Source organism: Sceloporus occidentalis, unplaced genomic scaffold, assembly GCF_023333645.1.
Source record: "Sceloporus occidentalis isolate IW3139 unplaced genomic scaffold, rSceOcc1.0.p SCAF_7, whole genome shotgun sequence".
Classification (NCBI taxonomy): domain Eukaryota; kingdom Metazoa; phylum Chordata; class Lepidosauria; order Squamata; family Phrynosomatidae; genus Sceloporus; species Sceloporus occidentalis.
The window spans coordinates 80,939,735-80,950,701 of NW_028316987.1; the positions used below are offsets into that span (position 1 = coordinate 80,939,735).

The 10,967-nt window shown below is 45.0% G+C and overlaps 1 protein-coding gene and 1 long non-coding RNA gene across 3 annotated transcripts in view; one reads left to right on the top strand and one right to left on the bottom strand.

Moving 5' to 3' along the window:
- LOC149310017 (cullin-2) overlaps nucleotides 1–3,814 on the bottom strand; it is a 48,281-nt gene extending 44,467 nt beyond the window's left edge. The window contains exon 1 of one of the 2 annotated variants that reach the window (XM_089533494.1): nucleotides 3,667–3,814. The gene's annotated coding sequence lies outside the window, so the exon portion shown is untranslated. Of the gene's footprint in view, nucleotides 1–3,458; nucleotides 3,570–3,666 lie in introns of those variants that run through there. The other variant, XM_089533493.1, reaches the window with a different exon arrangement.
- Nucleotides 3,815–3,977: 163 nt separating this feature from the next.
- Nucleotides 3,978–7,185, top strand: LOC149310018 (uncharacterized). The gene is made up of 2 exons (XR_016281967.1): nucleotides 3,978–4,059; nucleotides 5,696–7,185. It is a non-coding gene; the product is annotated as an uncharacterized LOC149310018 (long non-coding RNA).
- Nucleotides 7,186–10,967: the final 3,782 nt, after the last annotated feature.

A 10,967-nucleotide genomic window follows, 5' to 3' on the forward strand; every position in this document is an offset into this window, starting at 1 on the left:
TATTGGCTAACACCCCAGCTTTATAAGGACGCTCTTGGACAGATGATCAAATCTCCTTTCTGGCTCCCAACCTGCCCATACACATTCCAAAATTCCCTCCACTATTTGTATTTGTCATCCACCAACCCTGGCCTTAGGCAACATCTGTCCTCATACCCTAGTTCCCCAAGGACCAAAGTTAAAACTGAACTTGTCACTTCATTACCACACCCACAAGTTGTGGCTATTCATACCATCTGATTATAAAGGTTCTTCCAGTTCACGCCACACATCTGAAGAAGTAGACCAAGGTTCAAAACACACTGCAGAAATAATCCACTTTGAGACCGTTTTAACTGACATGGCTCTATGCTAGGGAATTCAGGGAACTGTGGTTTTGTGCGACATTTAGCCTTCTCTGCCAGAGAGCTCTGGGGCTACAACTACAATTCCCAGAATTTCCTAGAACTGAGTCAGGGCAGTTAAAATAGTCTCAAACTGGATTATTTCTGCAGTGTGTTTTGGATCTAAATCTATGAAAGCTTATACTACAACATCTTTTGCTCAGTTAAAGTTAAAACATGCTACAATAGTGATTCCCAGACTTTGGTCCTCCAAATGTTTTGGACTCCAGCTCCAAAAATTCCTGACAGTTGGCCAACCTGGCAGGGGCTTCTGGGAGTTGAAGTCAAAAAAACCCACTAGAGGACCAAATTCAAAGATATAGTCATGTTAGTCTATAGCAGGGGTCCTCAAACTCCAGCCCTCCAGGTGTTTTGGACTTTATCTCCCAGAAGCCTCAGCCAATCACTGCACACATGCAAATTTCCTTCCTACCTCATAATGCCTTCCTTGTCAGCTTGGCCAATGATCTGGGATTCTGGGAGCTGAAGTCCAAAACATCTGGAGGGCTGGAGTTTGAGGACTCCTGGTCTATAGAATCAGTATGTACAGAGATTATTATTATTATTATTATTATTATTATTATCTGGTAGCACCTCAGCTGAGGAAGTAGACTGAAGTCTATGAAAGCTCAGGCTGCCAACTTCATTATTCCAGTTAGTCTCAAGGGTGCCACAGGATCTCTCTACATCCTGGAGGGCCAAAGTTTGGGAACCACTGTGCTACAAGATCCCTTTGCAAACTGATATTCCAGACTAACACACCCATGTCTCTGAATTTTATCCCTTTTTAACAGTTGCCTGGTGGACACTGCGGTCAAAGTGAAGAGTGTAGAAGACATTTGTAAGGTTCAGGGTTTCTCTGGAGACAAATCGTAAACAAACTGCAGCTAACTGTTTTGCATAGTAACCATTTCAGTTCAACTTTATCTAGTTTGTGTTGCTGAGATAATGGAGGTAATGAATCACAGAGCTGGAAGGGGTTTCATCAGCTACTGAGTTCAACCCTCCTGTTAAATGCAGGAACTCTAGTGAGAGCATTAGCTGTCCAGCCTCTTTCTGAAGATGCCTATAGAAGGAGACCCCACCACCTCTTTAGGTAATTGATTCCATTGCCAAATCTGTCAAAAAATATTGTAATGTTCAATCAAAATCTACCCACTCATAACTTAAAATGAATTAACCTGGTCCTCAAGGACTGCAGAAAATAAACCTGTATGATAATGCTATAGTTCTACAAGTAGGTTGGACTTTCAAGATTCCTACAACCACCACTTTTGATCCCACTATATGGACTAAAATGAAAACAAACCAGAAGCCATAGACCGAACAGTATTAGTTAAGCCAATGTATTCCGCATCATCATGTACAGATGTGAGAGTTGGACTGTGAAGAAAGTGGACATGAATAAAATCAATTCATTTGAGATGTGGTGATGGAGAAGAGTGCTGAGGATACTGGTGACAGCCAGAAAGACAAACAAATGGGTCCATGGACATATCAGGCCTGAACTCTCCCTAGAAGACAAGATGATCAAATTGAGGCTGTTATACTTTGTTCATATCATGAGAAGGCATGACTCATTAGGGGGAAAAACAATAATGCTAGAAAAGGTAGAGGGATGTAGAAAATGAGGAACACTGAAAGCCAGATGGCTAGACTCAATTAGGGAGGCCATAGGTCTGAATCTACAGGACCTAGGCAGTGGCTGAGGATAGGGAGGGATAGAGAGCTCTTATCCATGAGCTGGGGGTGACCTGAAGCCAGCTAACAACAACACAGAGAGGAAGAGTAAGGGGAGGCACAAGCTGGTAACTGGGAAGAACTGTATAGTGACTGTATAGACATAACAGTGTTTGATCTGTTCCCAAAGGAGAGCGTTGAGAGGGAAGAAAAAGGAACAATGATATAATGATAAAAACATTATTAGGTCAGAGAGTTTGCATACACACGGAAGGACAGAGAGAAAGAGCAAAGGGGGGTAAAAAAGAGTGATTCAGGCAGGGCTGACAACTGGAGAGGACCACAGCATGAGAGGCTGGTGCCCAATCCATCCCTGAAGGAGGGTGGTGAAGGGGAGCCCAAAGAACAACAACAACAGGCCAGACAGCCTGCATGTATACAGAAGAAAGAGAGAAGGACTGTATCATGACATGTCGGGATGATGATGATGATGATAGGCCAAAGAGTCTGCATATGCCGTGGTTCCTCCACATTCACTGGGGTCAGGGGTGCATGGCCCCTGGGGGATGGGGGGAAACTGCAAACAGAAAACCACTGTTCTTTTTTCTCTAGAAACCTTCAGGGCCTCCAGTGCCACTCTATGGCCAACATCTGCCAGAACTTGATCAGAGGCTCATGCTGGAGGACCTGCAAATGCCGAGAAAAGTGTTTTCTCTAGGGACTCCAGCACAGCTCCATGGCCAGCTTCTGGCAGAGTTGTGTTGGAGGACCTAGAGATTGCCTAGAGAGAACATATGAGTCAAATCTGCAAATAACCAAAGGCTGAAAACTCAATGCTGCAAATGTTGGGGGCCAACTGTACACCGAAGGAGAGAGAGAGCAGAAGAGATGGGGCCCAGAAGAATGATGATGATAACGGTGATAACAGGCCAGAGAGCCTACATAGACATGGAAGGAGACAGAAGGAGAGCGAAGGAGGCGAGGGAGCACGAGCCCAAAGGAATAATAAGGATCGTAGTAGTAGTAGCAGTAGTAGTAATGATGGTGATGTTTTAATAGACTAGAAAACCTCCATCGACAAGGAAGGAGAGAGAGAGAGAGCGAAGCCCCAAGGAATAATAACAGTAATGCTGCCTCTATTCATAGTAATGATAACATAGCGCTTGCAATGATAGTGAGACTAAGGTTAACAGGGAGGAGGAGGAGGAGGAGGAAGGGGCCTCAGGGGGGCTGGTCTCGGGAGGCCCAGGGCCGGAGGGGCCGGGGCTAGTTAGTAACCGCGACGGTGATGAGGATACTAAGAGGACCCCGGAAGGTCCAGCGGGGGAGGGCATGGAGGGCGGCGGGAGGCTCTCCCGGAGCCCCAGCCCCGGCTGCTGCTCCCGGGGGCGTTACCTGGCAACCGGAGAGGCCTGGGCCGCGTCGTCTCCCGCCTGCCCCCTCCCGCTCGGCGCCGGTGCTCTCCCGAAGCCTGCTCCGCTCCTGCTCACAGGGCTGCCATTACCCAGCCGCCACGGCCGCCCCTTCAGCCCCGCCCACCGCCTTCCCAGCCGCGCCCACCGAGCGGGGACCGCGGGGGAGGCCGAGGCGGGTCTGCGCTTACCGGGTCAACGAGGCCTTTCCTTCGGCCCCCAAAGTCCGCGGGGAGCGTGCCTGCTAGGCGCCATGCAGGTCCGGGCTCCGCTCAAGGAAAGGGAGGCCCTCGGGAGGCAGAACGCGGCGGCGACCACGCCCCCCACTTCCCAAGCAGAGTTGGTATCTTCCGAGGTACGGAAGCCGCCCGGGGACTGTCTTCCTCACAGCCCGCTTCCGTCCCTGAGAATGAATGCGCTGAAAAAGAAAAAAAGGTAGGGGTTTCCTTTTCAGAAGGGGCGGGAGTGCGCATGCGCGGAGCGGTCCTTCGGCGCTGTCAGGTTCCGAGAGGGTTTGTAGTCTTCGTCGAAAGGGGGACGCGGCGGGCTGCTCCTGTGCTGAAGGCCGCTCCGTGGAGCTCCAGGTAACGCGTTCCAGGAAAGGGGAGCCGTGTTTGGCTCGTTACAGGTTCCGGGTGGAGCCGCAGCGATGATGGGAGAGGACTATGGCCGGGCGTCCTCCTTTTCCAGGACATGTCCTCCATTCCAGCCTTCCCTCCGGGAGGGATTTCAAAGCGTCCTCCATTCTGAGCATGATGCTTTTAGCTTTTTCATGGGGAACGTCCTCCATCCTGAGCGTGATTCCCCTTATTCTTGGCAGGCCTTCTTCCCACTTGGCTGTCAGCCTGGCTTCCAGTTCTGAGTCCCGCTGACAGCAACCCTAAGGCAGGGCTCTCCTTCCAAGGTTCATTCAGAGACAGCTTGCCATTGCCTTCCTCTGAGGAGGCAGCAGCAGCAGGCGAAGAGCATCTATGAGTTGCCCAGGGTTCAAACCCCAAAGTCTGGCCTCTGCGGAGGAAGCCAGGGAAGAACATGCTTCAAGTGGATGCAATTATCCCAAGGACTGGAGCCTGGCTTTGGCGCGGCTTCCCTGCATCCTTTAAACAGCAGACCTCTAAAGTGACCCAAAGCAGCTTTATTTTGGCCTGTCTGTTCTGGCCCTTCATTTGGCCCTGAGCTGAGCTGAGGAAGACTGGGAGACCGCCTTTGCCCTGCGGGAGATCGTGCAAAAGCCACCCTCCCCTCCCACGTAACCTCTGGGTGTCTTGGCGGAGGGGCTTTCCTTATGTTTTTCTGCCTTCCCAAGCTATTTCAAGCCCAAGAGACATCCTTTTATTTCCTCTGAAGAGCAAAAAAGGGGACTTTGACTTTTTGACTCTGGCGACTGGTGGGGGAACAAAAACAGATACTGGGGCCACATCCAGCCCATGAACCGTGCTTTGCCCAACCCTGATTTAGAAGTAGCAATGCCTTATTATAAAATCTGGATAATTAGACTTGTATTAAGTCCACAGACCATGAGACAGTATTGGACTGGACTCTGTGTGAGTATTGTGTGCCTTCAAGTCACTTCCGATCTATGGCAACCCTTAGACAAACCTATCATTGGGCTTTCTTAGCAAGATTTGTTCAGAGGAGGTTTGCCATTGCCTTCCCCTGAGGCTGAGAGCATGTGACTCACCCATAGTCCACGACACTTGAGGGTGAGCCTGGGTCAGTCATTCTGTCTCCCTTGATCCATCCTACAGTGTTGCTGAGGATAAAGGGGGAGTGAGGAGTGGCATGTAGGCTGCCTTTCGTTCATTAAAAGAAGTGCAGAGACAGGGAGACATAAATTTAGTAGGTGAGTGAATATCCTGTTTCAACAAAACAACTTTATAATCAGCATATTCTTTCTTGTAAGTTTATTCATAGGAAAGGGACATGGCATGGTTGAAAAAGCAGTACATAATAATGAGAATAATAGTAATCCCTCTATGAATATGGTAGATAGAGTATAATACTCTTATTGTGAAAACTGAGAGATGGCGATCTGGCAGGGAGATTGTTACCCACAGAACCTTTGACTGGGCACAAGAAGAGCCCTTCATGTGATCAAGGTAGATCTGGGTGCATGTAATCTAGTATTGTTTCCTTCCATCGAGAGGCAAAAGGAAATTAAGCTTTTTGTCTAAAAAAATTACTTCTGTTTCTGAACTTATCACATTCCTTTTTGCATAGGTCCAGTATCAAAGCCTTGATATCATTAAAGGAATATTGAGATCTTCAGAAAAAAGACCAGGCAGAAACTGAAGATGATTTCCCCCCCAAGTGCCATTCATAACATCAAGCACCAGAAAAAGATGGTTCTTGCTGAAGAGGAAGTATCAAAGACACCTGAAGATTCTCAGCAAAGAAGTGCCATACATGACCTTCCACGTATTCGGTGGAGTTTTCTTAAAGATAACACAGGAATATTAAGGAAACAAAAATAATGACCACAGATGAAGTAAATAACTTTAAACAATGAAGTCGTTGAAACGATTCAAGATTGTCCATACCTTGGTTCAGTCATTAATCAGAATGGAAACTGCAGTCAAGAAATTGGAAGAAGACTAGGATTTGGAAGGTTAGCTATGAAGGAACTAGACAAGACCCTGAAGTGTCAAGGTCTATAATTGAATACTAAAGTTATTATTGTCCAGATTTCTGTGTGTAGTTGTGAAAGCTGGACAGTGAAAAACGTTTTGGGCTTTTTAAGAAATAAGTTTTAAGGCCCGTACAGACAGGCCAAAATAAAGCTGCTTCAGGGGACTTTGGAGGTATGCTGTTTAAATGACACACATATCTTAAGAGGCCAGAAGTGGACTGGAGCATGGCTTTGGTGCGACTTCTGGCCTCTTAGGATGCATGCAACATTTAAATAGCATGCCTCCAAAGTGACCCAAAACAGCTTTATTTTGGCCTGTCTGTTCAGGTCTTTAGTCTCCTTTCATTCTTCCACTACGAATACACCCTTTCCAGCCTTTTGTTTTGTTAATGATCTCAAGCACCTGATTCTCTGGAGGCAAAAAAGAGATCTCTGAGAATCTAAAGTCTAAGAACATCTATAATTTCAGAAGTTTGGTTTAAGAAAAGGTAAGTTAAAGAAAGGTTGAAGAACAATTAAAATGTTGAATGTGTCTCCATACTGTGTTCCTGGGTATTATTAAATGGGAGCAAGATGGGTTCATGTTGACATAACTTTTGTTTTACAGTATTGGATCACGTGTGTGTATTCATTCATTACCACAAATGTTGTCGAACACATACGTGAAACAGAGAGAGACAAATATCATGTGATCTCATTAGCTTTACACTGTGATGTTCAGAGATTTTAAATGAATAGGTAAGGAAGGTTGGGTGCAGAGCACTGTGGTTAGATATCTGATTATTTAAATGAGATTTTAGATATTGAGGTATGTGCTGTACCCAGAGCTAGAACATAATATATTGCCATTACTATTCTTAATGAGTACATAATACAAGTAATTCAACATTTAGGTCTGTCAGTTTCATGTTAAAAGACTGAAGTGGGGGTGTTGGTCATTGTTAAAATGTTATTTGACATGCTAATTTCGCTGGTTTCTAATTTAAAGGTGTGAGTGAATCTTTCAAAATTAGAATTGGAAAACAGTTAATCTGCTGTCAGGATTGAAAAACTACCATGGTGGATAAAAGTTGCATTTAAATTCTGTTTAACTATGATTTATTTTGGACCATAACTTGATCCATCATACATGACTTGTGTGTGTGTGTGTGTGTGTGTGCTATTTATTTTAAACACTGCTCCTTCTCATTTTTTGCCACATTTAAAAACACCTAGTTCTGTCTTAAGCATCACCAGTGCAGCTTATTACAGAATAAAACAGTATCTCTTAATTTTTTAAAAATACAGTGACAGTACCTACATGGTGAAAGAAATAATTTTTGATGGAAACAGAAAAACACGTCTTGCTTTTTTTTCTTCTTTTAAAAAATATTCAAACATGTAGCAGTCATAATGCTACCTGTTCAAGACTAAATTCCATTGAGGTGAGTGATGCTTATTCCTGGGTATGATAGAGCCCCTCGTTCGGTGGCCCTGCCATTCCAGTCCTTGAGCACCTGTCACTCGCCCTATTCTTTCCCCCTTCAGACCCTTCCTGGATTGGGTACTTGGATCTCAGGATGACCCCATATGCAGTCCTATGGCTATGTTGTTTTATGGGATCCATGTGGTATGCACGACCTGGAGGTGTATCAGGCTTGAATGAGACAGTCAGAGACAAGTTTATTAAGACACAGAAAATAGCACACTAACCTCTGAACATTTTAGTCATCTATAGCTCCTCAAATCCAGACTTGGTTCTCCCCTCTTACTGACTCGTCTGTTTACAGCTCTCCTGTTGCCTATTTGCTTGAGCTCTTGTCCCTGTCTCTCTGAAATCAAAACCCTACCTGGTCTCTGGCGGAGACAAGCCTCTGTGCTGTATCATTCCTCCTCAATAGGCCCCCCTTCACAGCATTCCTTGAGTTGTGCTTGGCTGCCTTCGGCCAGACTTGCCCAACTCTTTCTTCACATCAGCTAAGCTGGTTATAGGGTTTATTTATTTATTTATTTATATCCTGCTCTTTTCCCAGGACTGGGACTCAGAGCGGCTTCACAGCAATTAAAAAACAAACAAACAAACAGAAAGTACAATTAAAACATTTTAAAAAATAAATAGATAAATGATATGCATTAAACAGAATGATTAAACTAGTCCAACATTCCTGCCTGTTCTTATAGTGATTCCTTAAATGCCTGTTTGAACAGGTAGGTCTTCACCTGCCGTCGGAAAGCCATCAAGGAGGGAGCCGTTCTTATCTCCCTGGGCAGGGAGTTCCAGAGTCTAGGGGCAGCTGCTGAGAAGGCCCTCTCTCGTGTCCCCACCAAACGTGTTTGTGAAGGTGTTGGGATGGTGAGAAGGGCTTCTCCAGAGGATCTCAGAGTCCAAGCAGGTTCATACCAGGAGAAACGGTCTGCCAAATAATGTGGACCTGAGCCTTGAAGGTTGCAGCCTTCATTTCCAGGAAGCCACATTTTTGTAGAGGAACTAGGTCAGAAATTCTTATGTTTCTACATCTGTAAATTTGCAACCAGTTTTCAGAACCAGGAAATAGCAACACCTGAAGAAAAGTGGATATTAAAGTGTATGATTGGTATATAACTTGGAAATGGAAATCTCAGGGCTTGAATTTAGGACCCTTGCCCTATGTTTCATAAACCATCAGATGACATAAACTGCTCAGGGTAATATGAAATGTGGCAAGGTAGAGACTATAGTTATTCAGAAACAGGTTCCACCAATGTTCTCAATAGTTCTGATTAAGAATTCTCCACTTATGTGAAGATCAAATTTTCATATCAAGTTACAGGTATACTGTTTGGTTTACTTTTTAATAATATAAAGAATTCTCCACACTTAATATCCACCAATGGATTCTCCTAGCCACTAGGTCAGTGGTGGCACTCAGAGCCCTCTCTGTGGGCACACGCACCATAGTCCCAACACAGAGTTCAGTAGAGTTTGTCACTAGAAATCCAGAGGGACGCGGCACTATGTGATAAATAAGTGGATTTTGGTTTGCAGTTTGGGCACTCGGTCTCTAAAAGGTTCTCCATCACTGCACTAAGTGGTGTAATCCATTCCTATAGTGTCCTCTACCTGAAACAAATGCATTATTCCTTATTCGCCTTTTGCAATCCAGGGGATTGGAAGCTTAGGTGGACAGCACATATATCTGTGGGACCAAAGACAAAATGTAGATCAACGGCTAAACTTAATTGAACAGGCTGCTGAATCCTATGCTTTAAGATAGCATTCCCTAACCTAGCAGTTTCCCGAAGCACTGGACTACACTTCTCAGCATCCCAAGCTGTCAGATTGAGATTTGGAGTTCTTTGTTGTGTGCGTTCAGCTCACTTTGAATTTATGGTGATCCTGAGGTGAACCTATCCTAGGGCATTCCTAGACCTAGAAAGTACCAGATTTAGCAAGGCAACTAAAGTGGTCCCTCCAAATTTGCTGGGATTAGGAGTGAAGGAAACCTGTGAATGGGGAAAAAACCCACAAATTAAAAAAACAACAACACTTTTTACTTCATACTTCTAGGAATCTCCAGGTCCTCCTCCAGTGTAACACTGGTCAACATCTGCAAGAAGTTCATTATAGAGTGATGATGGAGGACCTACAAAAGTGTTTTCTCTAGGAACGTCTAAGTTCTCCAGCACCAACTCTGTGGTCAACTTCCAGCAAAATTGTGCTGGAAGACTGAGAGATTCCTAGAGAGAACATATAAATCAGCAAAAGTCAAACCCACAAATGCAGAAGGACAAGTGTGCAAAAATGCTGCTTTTAAAGGAGCCGAAACAAAAGTGCCGCTAGAGGGCAACAGTGGCAGCAACCGTGTCATTCTCAGTAAATCCCATGGCTTCTTTTAAAGAATTAACCATGAGCACAGAAAAGCATGTTCCTCAAAACATTAGTACTGCCAAATTAGTGTCCATTCCTTAAACAATCCACTGTTTAAAATGTGAAAGAACGATGTGCCTATTCTATTTGGGGAGGGTAATCTCTCCCAGGACTCATGGCAGTTTTGCTTCTCCAGCCCACAATCGATGTCTGCCAGACATTTACCACAAGAGTTGCACTGGAGGACCTGGAGATTCCCAGAGAGCTGTTCTCTTAAGTTAAAATAGTGGGGTTTTAATTTGGGTTTTCTTCTTCTTCTTCTTCACACTTTACTTGCCAAACGCTATTGTTATTGTGAAGGTGAAGGCTTTCACGGCCAGAATCCATAGATTTTTGTGGGGTTTCCAGGCTATGTGGGTGGTTTGGTTGCCAAAATTTGTTTACTCTGCCATCTGTCGGGGATGCCTTGATTTGGATTTCCTGCATGGCAGAATGGGGTTGGACTGGACGGCCCTTGCGGTCTCTTCCATGCCATGATACTCTAAATGGTTTCTTCTTTCCTGAAATCAAGACCCAGCCAATCCAAATGAAAGCCACCCAGGGCGAGGGGATCATGAATGAAATAGATGCCCTGCAAAGGCCTTCCCTTTCAACAACAGAACAATACACAGATTAACATGGAAATCACTTTCTCTCGGCCAAGGGTCACACAGTATATATATAGACACACACACACACAGATATACAGAGGTATACACACTCGTGTGCATGTATGTGTATATATACACACAGATATATATACACACATACTGTAAGTGTGTATATATGCATATATACACAGAGTGTGAGCCTTGTCTGAGAGGAAGCGATTTTGGGTTGCTTTGCTGAATAGCAAGGCCTCAGGGTTTCTAGCTCCGTCCATATATCTATAGACAAAGGCGCCCATTCACTCCCATGCCATGCCGGCATTCTCTAAGAAGCAGCCAGGCAGCCACAGAACAAACTCTTCTTGCGGAAGAGGGCCGCAGTCTGGAGCC